Raw genomic sequence first — 17,018 nt, forward strand, 5'->3', positions numbered from 1 at the left:
GGATGATTATAGCTTTTCAAGAGCTGTCTCTTTCCAGTTCAATACTCTGAATATATATTATAATAAATATTCCATTATGGTCATAGAATGCCATAGATTATAGTATGCTGTGGAGTGATCACTTATTAGATGTGTGACCTTGGGTATATCACAATACTTCTTGAAACTCAGTTTCTTTATCTTTAAAATGGCTTGTCAATTTCCTTCCAGCTATGCATCTGTGATCCTATTAAAGAATGGGAAGTGCAATTTAGAAGGGAATGGGGGGAGGATAGTGAGTTTTTTTCTCATGAAAATCCTTTTCATTTTGATTCTGTTGTCCAAATATCTAAAACTCTAAGGGGAATCAAGTTTCTAATATAAAAAAATCTTATATTAATATCATTTGATACCAATATGGGATTACTTGTTGAAAGGTTTTTCTGAAGTATACAGAAGATTATTTTACTTGGAGAAGAAAATTTTGAAAGGGATACTTCTCTATGAGAAAAATCAATCTCCCTTGATTAGAGAAGAGAGATGAAGAAGACAAGACATCATATAACATTCACACACATACACACATAATGTTATATGTTATAAAAATATCTCTATTACATACAAATATTAGAGTATTTCCATTTCCAGTAGGATAAAACCCTTTCCTTAAATCCTTCATATTTAACTTTTAAAAATAAACCAATGTGCCTTATGATATATATATAGATATATATATCTATATATATATATCTATATATATAGATATATATAGATATATATATATAGATATATATATATATCTATATATATATATCCATCAAACAAAAAGCTTGATATACCAATCTGTAATATAAGGATTAACTTTCCATTATAGGTAGAATGAGTCAGAGAAGGACTAATGGACACCATTAAACCCATCCATTTTCTAGAGCTGGAGAAACTCCTAGAATCATAGAATGTTAAAGATCTAGAGGACCTGAGAGATCATGTAATTCAATTCAACTAATCTTTGTTAAGCAGTTACCTTATTAAATGCAAGGCATTGTGTTAGGTACTGGGAACACAAAGATGAAAATGAAACTGTACCTGACTCAAAGAACATATTCTTCTGTAGGATAAGGGGATATAAACAAGTAGATACAAGGTAAAATATTTTCAAGCAGGAGAGATTGGTATTAGATAGAAGTGGAGGAGTGTTGCAATCAAGGAAAACCTTACATTGTCCATCTAATCCACCTTCCTTATTTTTCAGATGAGGAAACAAAGTAACTTGTTCAAGGTCAAGTTACTAGTTGTGATGCAAGCAAAAATTGTTCTCCTAACTACTACTCTCAGGAAACTTTCCACTTTACTTGCCTACCTTGTAAACCTCTGGTGTGTTGCCCTACCAACTTCTCTCAGTGGTCTAAAAAAAAGTGGTTATAAAGTTCAAAGAAAAACTTATTATTATCTATATGGAAATTATAGTATTTATGAGCAATACTGTTTTTTATTTATTTCAATAATATTGTATTGATATGCCAAAATAAATAATTATATTTGAAAAAGATTTTTTAGAACTGCAGTGTACTGACATTAAATATGTAGCTATAATTGTGAGTTTCTTAGATCATAATAGATATAATGAATTCCTAGGAAATTTTATTCATATAATTTATAAATTCTACTTCAATTCATTTCATTTCAATTCAATTCAATGATTTGAATTCAATAGCTCAGCTGCCCTTAAAGGAGTACCCATTGTATTCAGTATACCATTATGCTTGGTGTTGGATTGGGATGCAGCATTGAAATTATGCTAATGAGAATCTGGCTATGCTGGACTAGACATATGTTATGGATATAAATACTTAAGCATAATGACTGGATGAAATGGGCACAACCACTAACACAGAGGGAAAAAACATTAAAAAAAGACTCAAGCAGTGGAAAATTAGATTTTTTATACTTTCTGAGGCGATTAAGCGACCTAGCAACTAGAAATACTACTAATCAAATAGACATATATATGACACTTTTCATAGTTTATTATTTGAACGTTACAACAATCTAGCATGTGAGATTATTTCTATCATTATTTTACAACCAAATAAACTGAGTCTCAGCAAAATTAAATTAGAGGCAACTAGGTGGCACATTGAATAGTATGGTGGATTTGAAGTCAGGAGCACCTGATTTTGAAATCTGGGTAAGTCATTTAGCCTCTGTTTGCCTCAGTTTCCTCACTGGAAAAATGTAGATAATAATATCATTTACTTCACATGATTGTTAATGAGGATCAAATGAAATAATATGTAAAATGATTTGCCAATTGTAAAACACTATATAAATGTTTATCATTAGTAATAGTAGCAATGTTTAATGATTTGGTTATGAACTACTGCTAGTCATAAGATATATACCTAATGATGAGTTCTATACCTCATTAAATTAGGATTAATTGAGGTCTAGTGGCAGGATTGGGGTACAGAGAGTCAAATGAAGTTCCCCTGCAATCCGTTTGGATTCGGCTACGCCTGCATCACTAGTAAGTGTTGAATGGAAGATGTGAACATCTGCACCAATACAACATACTTGCCACTATACCTTACTATCTCTGATTAGGTATTCTCTTGAGCAAAAGCCTTACTCATTTAACAAATTGTTAGAATCTGAATGTAAAGTAAATTCTAAGTCATATAAAGCCTAATGGGTGAGTGAGAACCTATAGAACATTCTTGGGATTTTATCTCCATTAAATAGACAAGAGGAAAACAATACAAAAGTATAATTTTAAATATTGAGAGGAAGAAGAGCACAAGAACACCTTCATATTGAAGATTTAGAAGAACCTAATATTATGGATTTTATTTTCATATTTATTAAATATTCATATTACTGCCACAACTTGATTTCTTTTAAGTTATGCCCTGGGTTTATACTTCCCTGCCAAACTTACATAAGTAAACAATAGTTAAAAGAATGCTTTTGTCTATATGAGGGAAAATGCTATAGGATACTTCTTTCTGAATTGTATATTGACAAAATTTCTAGATATTCTGTTGATGCCCAACAATGAGACAATTTAGTCAATCAAATTAACATGTTAAATTAAGAGGGTAGAAAAAAGGGTTGATATTCATATAATATAGACAGTCTCAGAATAGCTTTAAAAAGCTGGTATTTGATCACTTTTGGGAACCAGTTATTTCTGCCTTCATGTATAAAAAACAAAATGTCATGATTAAGTAAGAAAAATTCAAACAAATGTACCAATATACCAAAATATGTAGCTTAACTTAATAAGGTTCTTAGCTCTTTATTTGGGAAGTAATAATAAGAACTCACGATTTCTGCTTAATTAATATCTGTTAACTAATATAAATAATGTATCCTGTGAAATGATCACATCTTTTGAACCAGAACTGAATATTTCCATTGGACTGGGGCCATATTTTAAATAATTATTACATTGAATAGTGCAAATTCAAATATATGAAAATTTTGGTAGAATTGTTTACTTGCACTAATAGTTATATCACATAGTTCATTTGGTATAGGAATTACTCTAAAGAAACTCCCTCTCTAAGTACTCTTCTTCAAGTGTTTTATAATTTTTAGTGTTAGGATATTGCTTGGGATTTTGAGATGCCAAGTGTCTTGTCTATAGTCACCTAGCAGGGATAAGAAAGAATCTAACTGAATACTTCCTAATTCTGACCATCTCTCTATCCACTGGATAATGCTGCTTCTTAATAAATATGTATTATAAAAAAATTACAAATTTATTTAGAAGCTTTTGAAAAGGGAAAAAATATAACCAGTCTCTATGTGGAGTGTAACTTCAATGATTTTTATTCCATTGCCTGGCCAACTTAAATAACAGATTTGCCTGATTATTTTAAATTCAATTTATTCATTGTTTGAGTGGAGTAACCATCTGTTTGGGCAAGGTGTAGACACAGTCCCAACTGCAGTTTGATTTTTAATTATGTTTCTATTGTTAACAGTAGTAATAGTTGTCAATTGTCTATTTCTTTTTGAATAATGGTTTAATTAATTAGTATTAATAAAATAATATTAATAATATTCAGAAGCAATGTGAGATGATTGCCTTAGTAGATAAGACTGAGTTCCAAATGGTAAATTTGATCTATCTATACTGACTGTGTCATTCTAGGCAAATCATTTAACCTGTGAATGACCTCAGCCAATGTGTCTAAGTTGATACATTGCTTGGTAGAAAGTTTGGTTATTAGGAAAGAGTTCCCTATACCAAGGAAATCAAAGGGTTGCATCCATCGCATGCCATTAACAATGATCAGAAACGATCCAATGGTATCCTGTAGAAAGAACAGTGGATTTTGAATTAAAAGACCTGGTGAACTCAAATTCTAGCTTTTCTACAACAGCTATGTAAATTTTAGGAAATCTAATGGTAATGAAATGGTAATAATGATAAAAATAAATACAAAATAGGGGGCAGCTAGGTGGCACAGTGGATAGAGCACCAGCCCTGAACTCCGGAGGACCCAAGTTCAAATCTGGTTTCAGACACTTAACTAGCTGTGTGACCCTGGGCAAGTCACTTAACCCTAGCCTCAGGGGGAAAAAAAAGAAAATAAATACCAAATAATAACAAATGATAAAAAATTAGTGCTCATTATGTTCCAGACATTATGCTAAGAGTTTTGGAAATATCTCATTTGATCCTAATAATTATCTTAGGAATTAGATGCTATTACTATCTCTACTTTACAGAAGAAGAAATTGAGGCAGGGAGAAGTTAAGTGACAACTAGGAATTCTCTGAGGATGATTTGATTTTAGATCTTAATTACTCCAGGCTCAGGGTTCCATAAATTTGGCTATCTAGCCTATTCTTAGTCAATTTCCTTATCTGTAAAATGGAATGTTTGATTAAATGATTTTGAATTTTTCCTCACAACTCTAAAATATTAAATCATTTTATTATTATTTATATTATTATATTAATAGTAAAAATATGGACTTTTGTTCTGAATCAGGTATTTGTGATGTCAAGATTTTTTGAAACTATCCCAAATTTTTGATGTTTTTAGAATCATTACTAAAACATTTTGAGGGTGAAAGGTTTTTGTGTACATTATCAAAACAATTAAAAGTCAACTAATTTAACAGAAAAAACATCAAATACATTATTTCTTATATAAACCCAGGTTTTCTAGCCGGGAATCAGATCCAATTCATATCAGCTCCCAAGGGAAGTTTGTTAAATTTTCAGTGTGAGAATTTTTACCCCTTAAAATGAAAAATACAACAAATTGGGCCCTGCTGTATTATTTTGTTGATTTTTATAGACAATAGGGTGGTGGAGAATATCATTAATGTAAATTAAGTGTCTGAAGTACTATTTTTTTTTTCTTCTTCTAGAAAGCTGGTTGTTAAATATCAGGAAACCCTTGCTTAAACATGATCATCAGCGTATATGAGAATATTGTATTAAAATACTAGATTGTCACTTATATAACTATCTTTCAATAAAGAAGTAGAATAGCTGGTATGACCTGAAGTCACTCACTCAAGAAACAAATTAACTGAGGTCAATCTTGGATATATCTACAATTTCCTTTAATCATCTTCTCACTCTTTTGTGTTATGGTTAACACTGAAGGTTTTCCCCCATCTTAAAATGTTGATTTATTTAAATATAAATGCATATATACACCTATATATTTCCAAATATATAAAAAATTATTTTAAATTATTTTTAAAAAATTATGTTCCAAATTGTCTGACTTGCTTTTTGAGAATGTAAACATTTTAATTGCACAGATTATGTGATTTTATAAACTTTTGGGAGTAGTTTGAAATTACTCTCTAGACTTGCTGGACTATTTAAAATTCCATCAACAAGGCATCACTAAGAGGCGTTTATGGAAAGATATCAGAGTAGGTCACAAAATTCCAAGTCCTCCAGATTTCCTCTACAAACAAGACAAAACCTCTGAAGAAAACTTCATTTTCTCTATTCCAATTGGATTCTTTCTCCTTTGCTTGCTCAATTTAAAAATAAATAAATAAATAAATAAATAAATAAATAAATAAGAGCTAAAGCTATTATTGTAACCATGTCTAGTCCTAATTTATATAGCCTTCTAAAAGTCCACTCCATACCCCATTGCCCAGTTTTTTTCAACCTTTCTAGAAGTTCAGAAGACTTCTAAAACTCATCAGATGTATATGTTGTTGCTTTTTCACTCTAGATGAGAGTTAGGTTCAAATATTATCAGCCTTCTACCCCCATTTATTAGTTCTTCCTTTTAGGCCCTATTTTCATGAAATAATTTCTCCTTTTCCTATCCAATTTTGTGTTTTTAGAATTCCATCATCATATATAACTCAGTCCCAATCTTTCTTTCAAATTACTTTAGAAATGACCAATTTTAAGGACACTATTACTACTACTAATAATAATTACTATTCATAATTTTCATATTTCCTGAGTAAATAGTTTGACCTTAATCATTGCCTTATAATTAGTTTTTAGTAATTTTCTTATATTTCTTATGGATCTTTTACATCAAATTTTCCATTGAATTCTGGTTTTTTTGCTACAAATATCTGAAAATCTTTCAATTCATTAAATACCCATTTTCCATTTAGGATTATATTCAACTTTTAATAACTATGTCTGGATACAATACCTGCTTCTTTGCTCGTTAAAATATAATGTTTCAAACCTTTAAGTTATTTTATTTTAGAAGCTGCTTAGGTCTTGTGAAATCCTAATTGTTTTACTGCAGTATTTATTTTTTTTTTCTTATTGCTTGTAATATTTTTTCTTTAACCTGGGAATTTTTCATGTTGGCTATGACATTCCTTTAATTTTTTTTTCCCTAGGATCTCTTTTGTGTTTATTAAACTATCCTAGAATCTTGTCAAAAATGGCTATAAAGGTCAATACTAATTTTCAAATCAATCTAATTTTTTTGTTTTGAAAATAAGAACATAATTTGTCCAACTTATTTCCTGCCTGCTGGTTTCTTTGCCTTTTTATTAGTCCAAAATAATATTTTATCTCTTATAGGAATCCTCTCTTAATCTCTCTTAATTTTGCTGTCTTCCTTCTCTTGTTTTTTTTTTTTTAACCTATATTAACCATTTCTAATTAACCATTTACCTATATTAACCATTTCTTTGTGCATATTGTTTATTGTCTGCTCCATTAGATTGTAAGCTCTTTGAAGACAGGGAGTATTTTTTTTTAAATTCCCATAGCTCAGCCCAGTACTTGGAACATAAGTATATGCTTAATATTATTAATTGATTGATTTCAGATTTGGTGTCAATTAACCTGTTTAATAATTTCCTCAAAGACAACCAGCAGTAAGTCATTTCAGAATTACATGGATCTCTTCTTTTATGTGCCCTGGGATAAACTGTGAGTTGTTTGACCCACATAACTGGAATTTATTTTGACTGTGTATTCATAGATTTTAGAGTCAGGGAAAAAAAAATACTATCAAAATTATCTAATGCAAACTCCTCATTTGACTGATAAGGAAGATTAATTATAGATATGAAGTGAATTGTTGCTTATAACTGGTAGAGTTCTGAAATTTGAACCCATATGAATTTCAATTTGATATTCCTTCTGGCATACCAGGCTGTTACAAAGCCCCCTCCGCCCCCCCCCTTTTTTTTTTTTACCATGTATGCATATACTAGGGCTTATTCCTTTCTCATTTACTTTTTAATTTTTAATCAGAAGATAATTTCCTTTGATACATAGAACAGAATCATAATAACTCACATTTAAATGACTTCCTGGCTCCCAATGCACAAATATGCACACATACATGTGCATGCACAAACACAAACCACACATACACTCACATACACTCACATACACTCACACACCTCTCCAGTTCTTGCTCTTGTGTCCTGTTATCTACTTGGTAAGAGTTTTTCACTGCTGCTCTCTGACAATTTTTATTGCTTTTCTTCCCTATCTTTCTACTGTTGGCTTTGGGAAAAAAGAATCAAAACTACTTCCTGGAAATATTCCCCATATTCCCAGAAAAGCACAGTTAATCAATTGAACTAAAACACCATATCTCCTATTTCTCAGTCTAAAAAACTCCATCATGCCCACAATATCTTATAGGGACCATATTATTTTTATATTCATATCCTTAGTACTGTGATGCTTAGTACTGAGATTTGAACATAATGAATCCTCAATATCTGAATTTTCATTAATATAGCAATTTAAGTTTTTAAAAATACTATTCTAGGAAGAAATATTATACCAATTTTTCACATGAAAAAGAAAACTGAGGCCCAGAGAAGTTAATTTGCCTATTAATGTAAGAACTAGGTCCTAAACATGGATATTCTGATATTAATTTATCACATCTTTCTAATATACTGTATTGATCCCCATCAAACAAGTGGTTCAATTAGTCTTTTCTCTGTCTTCTTTTAATATCCCATCATTTATCCTCAATATTGGTTCTATTCTTTCTGTGTTTCTCCATTTACTTTATAAATAGTTTTCATAAATTCTTTATGTTGTTCTCAATATTTCCTAATCTCTAGTTGTTCATTAAGTAGCCTTTTAGATCTGTGGCTTTTTCTTAAATAAATGCTCTTTTTTACTTGCAAATGTATTTTTTTTTAAATTTACATTTGAGGGACACCTTCCTATGAAGGTACTCCTATGAAATAAGATTGATTTTCTCCTATTTTCCTCTTTACTTCCTAATGACACTCATGATTTTCTCATAGGAATTTCATCTTTGATAATCTCCTATGCATCCTAAATCATCTTCCCTTTTAGAACCTCAGTTAACAATATGTTTTATGCTTGTTGAAATTTGTTATGCTGAAATCAAGAGTGAATACTGGAACATGACTAATAGCTCTTCCCATTTAACTGTTAAAACAAACTTTAAAGCAACACAGTTTTTGTTTTTTATTTTTTTTTTTTTGTTGGTTTGTTTTTTGCTTCCTAAAAGCTATCATTTCTATATGCTTAATCAGTTCTTCCTTTAAAAAAAAAAAAGTCAAAATCAGGTCTTGCATAGCAGTTTCTTTTGTTATTTCCTCTATTATCTTTTTTTCTGCTTATTTAAAAAAGAATGAAAAAATTCAGGAAAAGAAAATAAAACAAAATATACCAATACAAAACGACATTGTCATGTACCTAGCAGAACATTAGAGAGTATTCAAAATATATAAAAATAAATTTTAATTTCAAGAAACAATATATATTAGTAGAAGAAATTATGTAGAAGTATGAAATGTCTATCATTTCTTTACTTCCTTGTAGATTGTTTTTTTTTTTCTTCTGCTGTGCACTTAAAAAAAGTTTATTCTTTTTTTGTTTGTTTGTTCATTCCCCTAATCCTACCTTCCCCAAGCCTACTCTTATATGTTGAATTTTCTACTGAGTTGGTTTTGTTAGAAAAAAAAAGGCCAGAAAATCTGCATTTGGTAAATGTCCTTTTTATCATTAAATATTATGAATACTTTTGCTAGACATGATATTTTGGTTGCATGTCTAGTTCTTTTGATTGCCTGTATATGTGATTCCAAGACCTGTGTTTTTTTTTTATTGTGGCTGCTTCTAAGTCCTGTACAAAACATATTTAAATTAGTTTTTCCTTATTCTTTGCAAAATTTTCTCTTTGATTGGGTTTTTGAAATTTGGCAATATGATTTCTTTGTGTTTTTTACAAAGGATCTTTTTGAAGTGGTGATTGGTGGATTTCTTCTATTTCTACTTTCCCCTTCTGTTCTATTACTCTAGGATAATTTTCTTGGATTATTTCTTGCTTTATTGTGTCAAGGTTCTTTTTTTTGGTTGCAACATTTAGGCAGTCAATTATTCTTATAATTTTCTTCTTCATCTGTTCTCTATATCTGTTGTTTTTCTTATAAGATCTGTCACCATCTGTTGTATTTTTTTCATTCTTTATAATCTGTTTTGTTATTTCTTGGTCTCTCATAGCTTTACTGGCTTACCCTTGCCCAATTCTAATTTTCAGAGTTGTTTTCATCTTTGAGACTTTGTACCACCTTTTCTAGTTGGATTATTTTTTTCATAATCTTCCTATTTTTCTTGCATGGTTTTTTAATTGTTCTTGTTGTTTTGTTTGTTTTGTTTTTCCTCCATGCTTCTCATTTGGATTTTTAATTCTTTTTTGAGTTCTTCTATAAATTCTCTCTGGGAAGGGAGCCATTTCATGTTACTCTTTAGGGTAGAAGAAGCTTTTTTTTTTTTTTTACTTCATTGTTCCTCTCTGAAGATGATGAAACCTGGTCTTCACTATTACCATAATAAATTTCTATGGTTAGGTCTTTTTTTTTTTTTTTTTGCCAGTTCATTTTATTTTTAAAATGAGAAATATTAACATAAGCTCCTCTAGTCCTGAGGTGATAGATAGTGCTTCTAGCTTTACTTTAGCCCTCTCCTCTGACCTGGAACTCTAAACTAAGAACAACCCTCCCCCCCCCAACCAATCCAGCAAGTGCCCACAACCAGAGTCCCTGTCCCACTGCCTCTGCACTCACTGGGTATATTGGTTCCTTCTTGCCCAAGGCCATGTTTCTGTAGCACAAGTAGGCCCAGGCATTCCTAATCAATAAAGCTTCCATCAGTATTCCTGGCCTCAGGCCCCTAACTCTGCACTTAGTCCAGGACATGAAAGTTTCCATAATTCCTGCAGAAGCAGTCAAATACAACTAGCTTGAAGGTGTTTGCACTTTACATATGTTGATCCCTAACCCAGAGTCTTTTTTCAGATCTTCTGGGGTTGTAGCAGGAAGTCCTTTCTTCTTTCCCAATTCTTGGTTTTTTACTAGTTTATGTTCACCCTGATATGCAAATTTGTTCTCTTTGTGAGAAATCTGGAGAGCTTGAAATTTACTGACATACTCTACCATCTTCCCAGAATCTTTCTCTATTTTCTCTATTATCTTATAAATAAAATTACTAACAAGACAAATTAAGAATTTATTATTTGCCATGTTATTAGTTTAGAGAAATTTTCAAGATATGTATGGATATTAGGTCTCCACAATCATCCTCACCATAAATTTCATCATTATGTATTCTGCTGACATTTATTATGATTACAATATATTTTCTTTGTTATTTTATTTAAACCTACAACCTAACTGAGATAAACTTTGCAAATATTATAAGTATGCTTATTTTTTTTTTTTTTTAGATAAGCAAGCTATGGTATAAAGAGAGAAGTTGTTTTACTCAGGCAGAGTCAGCATTTAAATATCTAACTATCAATCCTTTGTTTATATAATTATAGATAAATATATACATAGAGATACAGATATATTTATGTATTGTCATTGAATATGTGACAGTTAATGGGAAAAGTTATCTATATTACAAAATTTACCCTAGATTTTAGCAGAACAAATTTCACAAAGGTAAAAACAATGGAGTATGATCCTGTGCTGTAGCTGAGTTCTAGGCCCAATTTTTTCAATATCTATTTCCTCTAGTCTATGGCTCTGAATACCATATACATCTAATCTCCTTAAATTTGTCTGCCTCTGTCTCTATCATCCCCTTTTCTTTTTCTTCTTTGCTTCAAGTGAATGCTCAGAATAAGTATCTGCTGCTTTTTACAAGGTTAAGGAGGTGATATATGCAGACACACAGCTAAAAAGGATACCTACCTTCAAATACTTAGAAAACTTTATTCATTGATTCTACTCCCAAAGTAATATTCAGTCTTGTGCAGGTTCTGAGTGTAGGAATTCAACTAGGATAAATCCTCTCCCTCTGGATGTTACATAGATTAAGGCCCCAGCACCAGCTAATGTCCATATCCCCAAAGGTATATGGTGAAGACCCAGTAATAGAAGGAGTAAGAGGAGTAGAAAACATTGAATAGATGATGGAAAAACCTAGTAGTAGCCCTGAAAAATAACAAATTTGGAAAACAAAATATTGCAGTTGAAAAAAAATTTACAAAGGAGAAGCAGAGGTAATATTAAAGTAACATCAGATTCTCTATGAAACAAAGCAGCTAGCTTTCCAGTTTAAATGTTCAGAAATAACTTAATAATGACATTTCTTTTTTTTAATAAAATGATTGCTAAAAACCTGAATACCACAATGCAGTAAAAATATAAGAAAATTTAAATTTAGAAAACTGAGTGTGGGTTGAGAGAATCCACAGTTCACCACCAAAAATATGATTTGATATTTGATTATGAAGTAGAAACATGCTCAAAAATCTTCTAACATATTTTGCTATCTCATATATGACAGTAACAGAGAGAATAATAATTTATGTGATATTTCTTATTTATCAGTCATCAGTATCCCATATTTCTTTTTTGACTAGTCTCAGATCAAAATGGAAACTTTTTTGAGGAACAACACAATTAAAACTATATTTTATTTGTTTTATTTCTTACTGTCATCAGAAATAATTACTTTTCTTGCCTGAAAATATGTTAGCTTCTTTAAGATTATTAAGCACAGAGAAAATATTAATGCTCTCTTTCAGGTTCTTTAACAAGTATTCATAGAAAAAAGAAAAACCAGCAACTAATCACATATGCTTCCAGAAATAAGTATACATTAAAAAGTAACATTGTGGTCTAATAGGAAAAAAACAATGAAGTTGGAATTTAAAAAAATTTAGACTTGTAAAAGCTTTGAATTGGTTGATCATTTTATAGATGAAAACATTAAGATTGGAATACATTTTTCCTGTTCATGCAGCTAGTAAATGTTTATAGCAGGATTTAAAGCTAGTGCTCTATCCACTGCAACACTAATGTCTATATACAGATTAGTCATCTCCAGATTTTTTGGATCCCTATAAGCCAAGTCTATTGGAAAGGCAGATTTCCCTTTCTGTATGAAGAGAAATGGGTTAATGGGTTTTCCCCAATATGACACTCAATATAAGAAGAATCTATCATTGTGAAAGAATGAAAAATTAAGTTCCCAAACTCTAAAGAGCACATTGATCTTTTTTATGGTAAAAAGATAGCATCTCAACTTTGGGATCTAGCTAAAGGAGGCCAGAGAAACATAAATACTCTCTATTTATATGTCTAAGAGATCATGAAAGACACAATGAGAACAAAAGAACAAATTGAAGATGTGCCCTTGAAACAAACAGAACACTACCTGTCAGAGACATTGATCTGCCACAGAAATCAGTTTGTAGTAGGCCTTATTGAAATAATACAATAACATAATTAAACAATTTTGATGCCCCTGTAGCAACAGAGATATTAATTGCTTTTCCACACATTATTATTATCCACATGTTTTTTGCATGTCATCCTCTCCATAGGTACATCTGAAACACATATGTACCTTGCATGTATGGGCCTCTAGAAACCATAACCAATAGATGCTCAGTTTGGGAGTCAAGAAGAACTAAGTTTGAATTCTTCCTTATAAACACACTAGTTATATGACCCTGTACAAGTGATTTAATTTCTCTGCCACATTTTTCTCATTTGAATTCTTCCTCATACACATACTAGTTGTATAACCCTGCACAAGTGATTTAACTTTGATGCCACATTTTTCTCATTTGCAAAATCAGTTAATGTCTGATTATTAGTCATCTAAATTTTGGGAATCAAATTATAATATATCTAAAGCACTATAGAAAAAAATAATATGTTAATAATGATGATCCATGCATACTTCCTGGCTGAATGTTTCTTGATGTGTACTAATTTCCTGAATTCTCTGTAGGAATTGGTTCATTCTTTTTATTACTAGTATATGTTTTTGTGAAAGAGTATGCTTCAAATTTATGGAGAATATTATTTACTTATTTCTTTTATTGTTGTATTTTATTAAATATTTTTGTATTGCACTAATGGGGCAGATAGTAGGCAGCTAAGTAACATAGTGGATAGATAGATGGCTGGCCCTAGAATCAGGAAGAACCAATTTCAAGTCCAACCTCAGATATTCCTAGCTGTATAACTCTCTAGGCAAGTTATTAAAATGTCTTAGTTTATTCATCTATAAAAAGAACTTGAAAAGGAAATGATAAAACTCCCCAGTATTTTTATCAAGAAAACCCCAAATGGCTTATTGAAAAATTTTAAATGACTGAAACAAGTGAAAAGTAACAACAAAAGTCAATATATAATTTGGATGTAGAGTGTCAGGATCTTCAGGTCTTAGAGTACTTTGAACCTGAGTAGTTTTTCTATTATTATCCTCATGTGTGCGATGAGAGATACTCCAATTGTTGTATAATCTTTATCTCTAAAGATATGTCTACATTAAAAGAACTAAGATTTAGGCTGCACTTGGATGATGTCAAAGTAACTGGAGAATTCAAATCCTAAATTGGTGAAAAATGTCATTCAACTCATGCTTTTTACCAGATAAACACATAGAATGGATGCCCAGTGTTGTACTGAATGATTTTTTAATGCAATTCCTTATTTGAAAACCCTTGTCAGTCTGAAGAAGTTGGGTGGAAACCACTTAACTATTTAATGTGTATCTTGCATCTTGGCAACCGAGAAAAAATGCTTGCATGATAACAGGGCTATACGGTCATTATTCATAAACTGTTATGTGATTATTTTTTATGTACTTCTTGACATTCTTTGAGATGGAAAATCCACAGAATGCTCTACTTTTTTTCTTGCATTAAGGCGGCTTTCATAAGAAAGTCATTGTGTCACAGTGATAATTTTGCATAGTTTAATAGTTCCCATGAATCATGAAATCACTTTCAACCCCCACATATTTTGACCCTTTTTGATTTGTTAATCCCAGATGGTGAGTTTGGATGAAAAGATGGTGAATGCAACTGCTATTGTGAAAGTAAACTAGATTATTATTTTATTTTTAAATGAAGCAATCAGTATAACTCCTGCAGAGTCATTTACACTGGTATCAATGAACAAAGTTATAGAAATGGCTATTATATAATCACAACGAAGTAGCCTTAATACAGAGGTGTCAAAAAGGTCAATTCTACTGTGTTGAAATAAACATTAACTCGCTATACTTTTAAATGTTAATTATTTTAAGTAGTAGATATTTTGCCATGTTTAATTTGGTTCAATCTATAAATATAAAGTTGATTAAATTAATTAAAAAAAAAACATTATTGAGAGGGAGTTGCTTGAAATTCACAAAAAAATTTTTTTTCAAGTTCTTCAAATAATTTTTGCTAATTATCCTTCTGAATTTTAATAAAAACAGTTTCCTGGAATTCTTAGCAGAAGAGAATTTATTTTGTTTGGTTTTACCCTTTTTTTTTTTTTAAGAAAGTGGGGGAGGGGAAAGGAAGTAAGTAAGTGGGTTTAGTTTGTATCAATAGCTGGTTGAAAAACTCCAGAGCTGAATGGAGGCTTGGAGCAGCCCGGAAGCTGTGATGGCGATTCATATGTTAATCTGTTCTTTAAATCAGTTCTTATGTTGTATCTATTTCAAGGAGTAGAGGTTATCTGTAGTGTCAGGGAACAACTTGGCAGGCTCAGGTTTGTTTTTTTCTTTTCTCTGTAAGACATAAAACTGTGGTTTCTTAGCATTTTTAAGACACATAGATATTTGTAATAAAGTATCAAGTAAAAAGATAGTCCTTTTCTCCATCTTGGTTAATATATCATTGTATAAAGGTGTGGGAGTGTAAAGATCAGAAGAATGGCAGAAGACTTCTTGACAAAATACTCGGATTCCAGTTCCAGTTCCATTATTAAATAGCTGTGCAATCTTTAGCAAGTTTATGAAAAGAAGAACCCATTATGAAATTTTCAGTGTGAGTATTTACACTTTGGGAAATTGATACAAATCAAGTATTGTTTTATGGTTTCTGATTGTCTACATTCCAAAAAGTGATGATAAGATGTTAATAATTTAGAATAAATGTAAAATGTTTCATGGATACATTCCCCTCACTTTCTTCTACATCACAGAGCCAATTGCTAAAGTTTACCAACATATTATAGTGAGTCTCAGTTTGCTCAGCTGGAAAATAAGGGAGTTTGACTGAAAAGTCTCTAAAATACATTTAAGTTTTAAAATGTCTCATCATTTTATCCTATTGTATTCACTTGAATTTGGGGAAGACTTTCATATGGATCAGAAAAGTGAACAAAGAAAAGAAGAGAAAGTTGGTCTTGAAGTTGAGAGGTTGTAAGAAGAAATCAAACAGGATTGTTTGAGAAACTTTCCCAACAAAACTACTTAGCTATCATCTGTGAAACATTTCTACTCCTACCTAATATGAATACTAGTTATCATCATCTTTTGGAGAGAAGTGAAGAGAGGAAACGTAAAAGTATCATCTTAACATCATGTCATTGCTATAAAAATGATGTGTGTGTGTACTTCTGGTTTCATACCTATTGGAGAATAACCGGTGAAGTACTCCCTCTGTTGGTATAGATCAACAAGTATTGCAAAACTTAGTGTCCTGGAGAATTTGTCTACAGCACAGGGCTTAAAGTGTCTTATCATACAGTCATCCATGCTGTCTGTGGCTGAACTTGAATCCACATCTTCTGTCTCTTTCCCAAGTGTTCTGTCCACTATACCACACATCTTCTCTACCATTAGGCAGTTAAGTTAAATCAAAAGAACTTCCTACTTCATCACTCTCAATTCAAACACTGAATTTTCATATAGATACATGTTGAAAAAGAATTTATAATTTATATATATGTGTATATATATATATATATATATGTGTGTGTGTATATACACACATACACAAATGTATATAAATACATGCACATGTGTATAATACATACATATATACACATGTATAAATACATATATACACACACATATATAAGTGTGTGTGTTGACTGTTCTTTTTCCTTCATATCACACACTTCCCCAAGTTTCAAAAGTTCTTTTAAAGATTTCTAACAATTATATTTTCCAAAAGATAAATGCTATTTAATCTACAGGTATTTTTCTTTTTTCTTTTAATTTTTTACAATAGCAAAAACAGCAAACCAGAGAGACCCAGAGAATGAAAGAGAGAAAGAACAAGAGATTCAGAGAAAAAGTGGGAAGCAGAGAGAGAGAGAGAG

General features: G+C 30.9%; 1 long non-coding RNA gene across 2 annotated transcripts in view; it reads left to right on the forward strand.

Moving 5' to 3' along the window:
• LOC141562968 (uncharacterized) overlaps positions 1 to 17,018 on the forward strand; it is a 128,851-nt gene that overhangs the window by 84,476 nt on the left and 27,357 nt on the right. Inside the window, exon 1 of one of the 2 annotated variants that reach the window (XR_012488290.1) lies at positions 15,615 to 15,736. The exons of the other annotated variant lie outside the window; for it this stretch is intronic. This is a non-coding gene — a long non-coding RNA (uncharacterized LOC141562968). Of the gene's footprint in view, positions 1 to 15,614; positions 15,737 to 17,018 lie in introns of those variants that run through there. 2 annotated transcript variants of the gene reach the window in all.

This window comes from Sminthopsis crassicaudata, chromosome 3, assembly GCF_048593235.1.
Source record: "Sminthopsis crassicaudata isolate SCR6 chromosome 3, ASM4859323v1, whole genome shotgun sequence".
Taxonomy (NCBI): domain Eukaryota; kingdom Metazoa; phylum Chordata; class Mammalia; order Dasyuromorphia; family Dasyuridae; genus Sminthopsis; species Sminthopsis crassicaudata.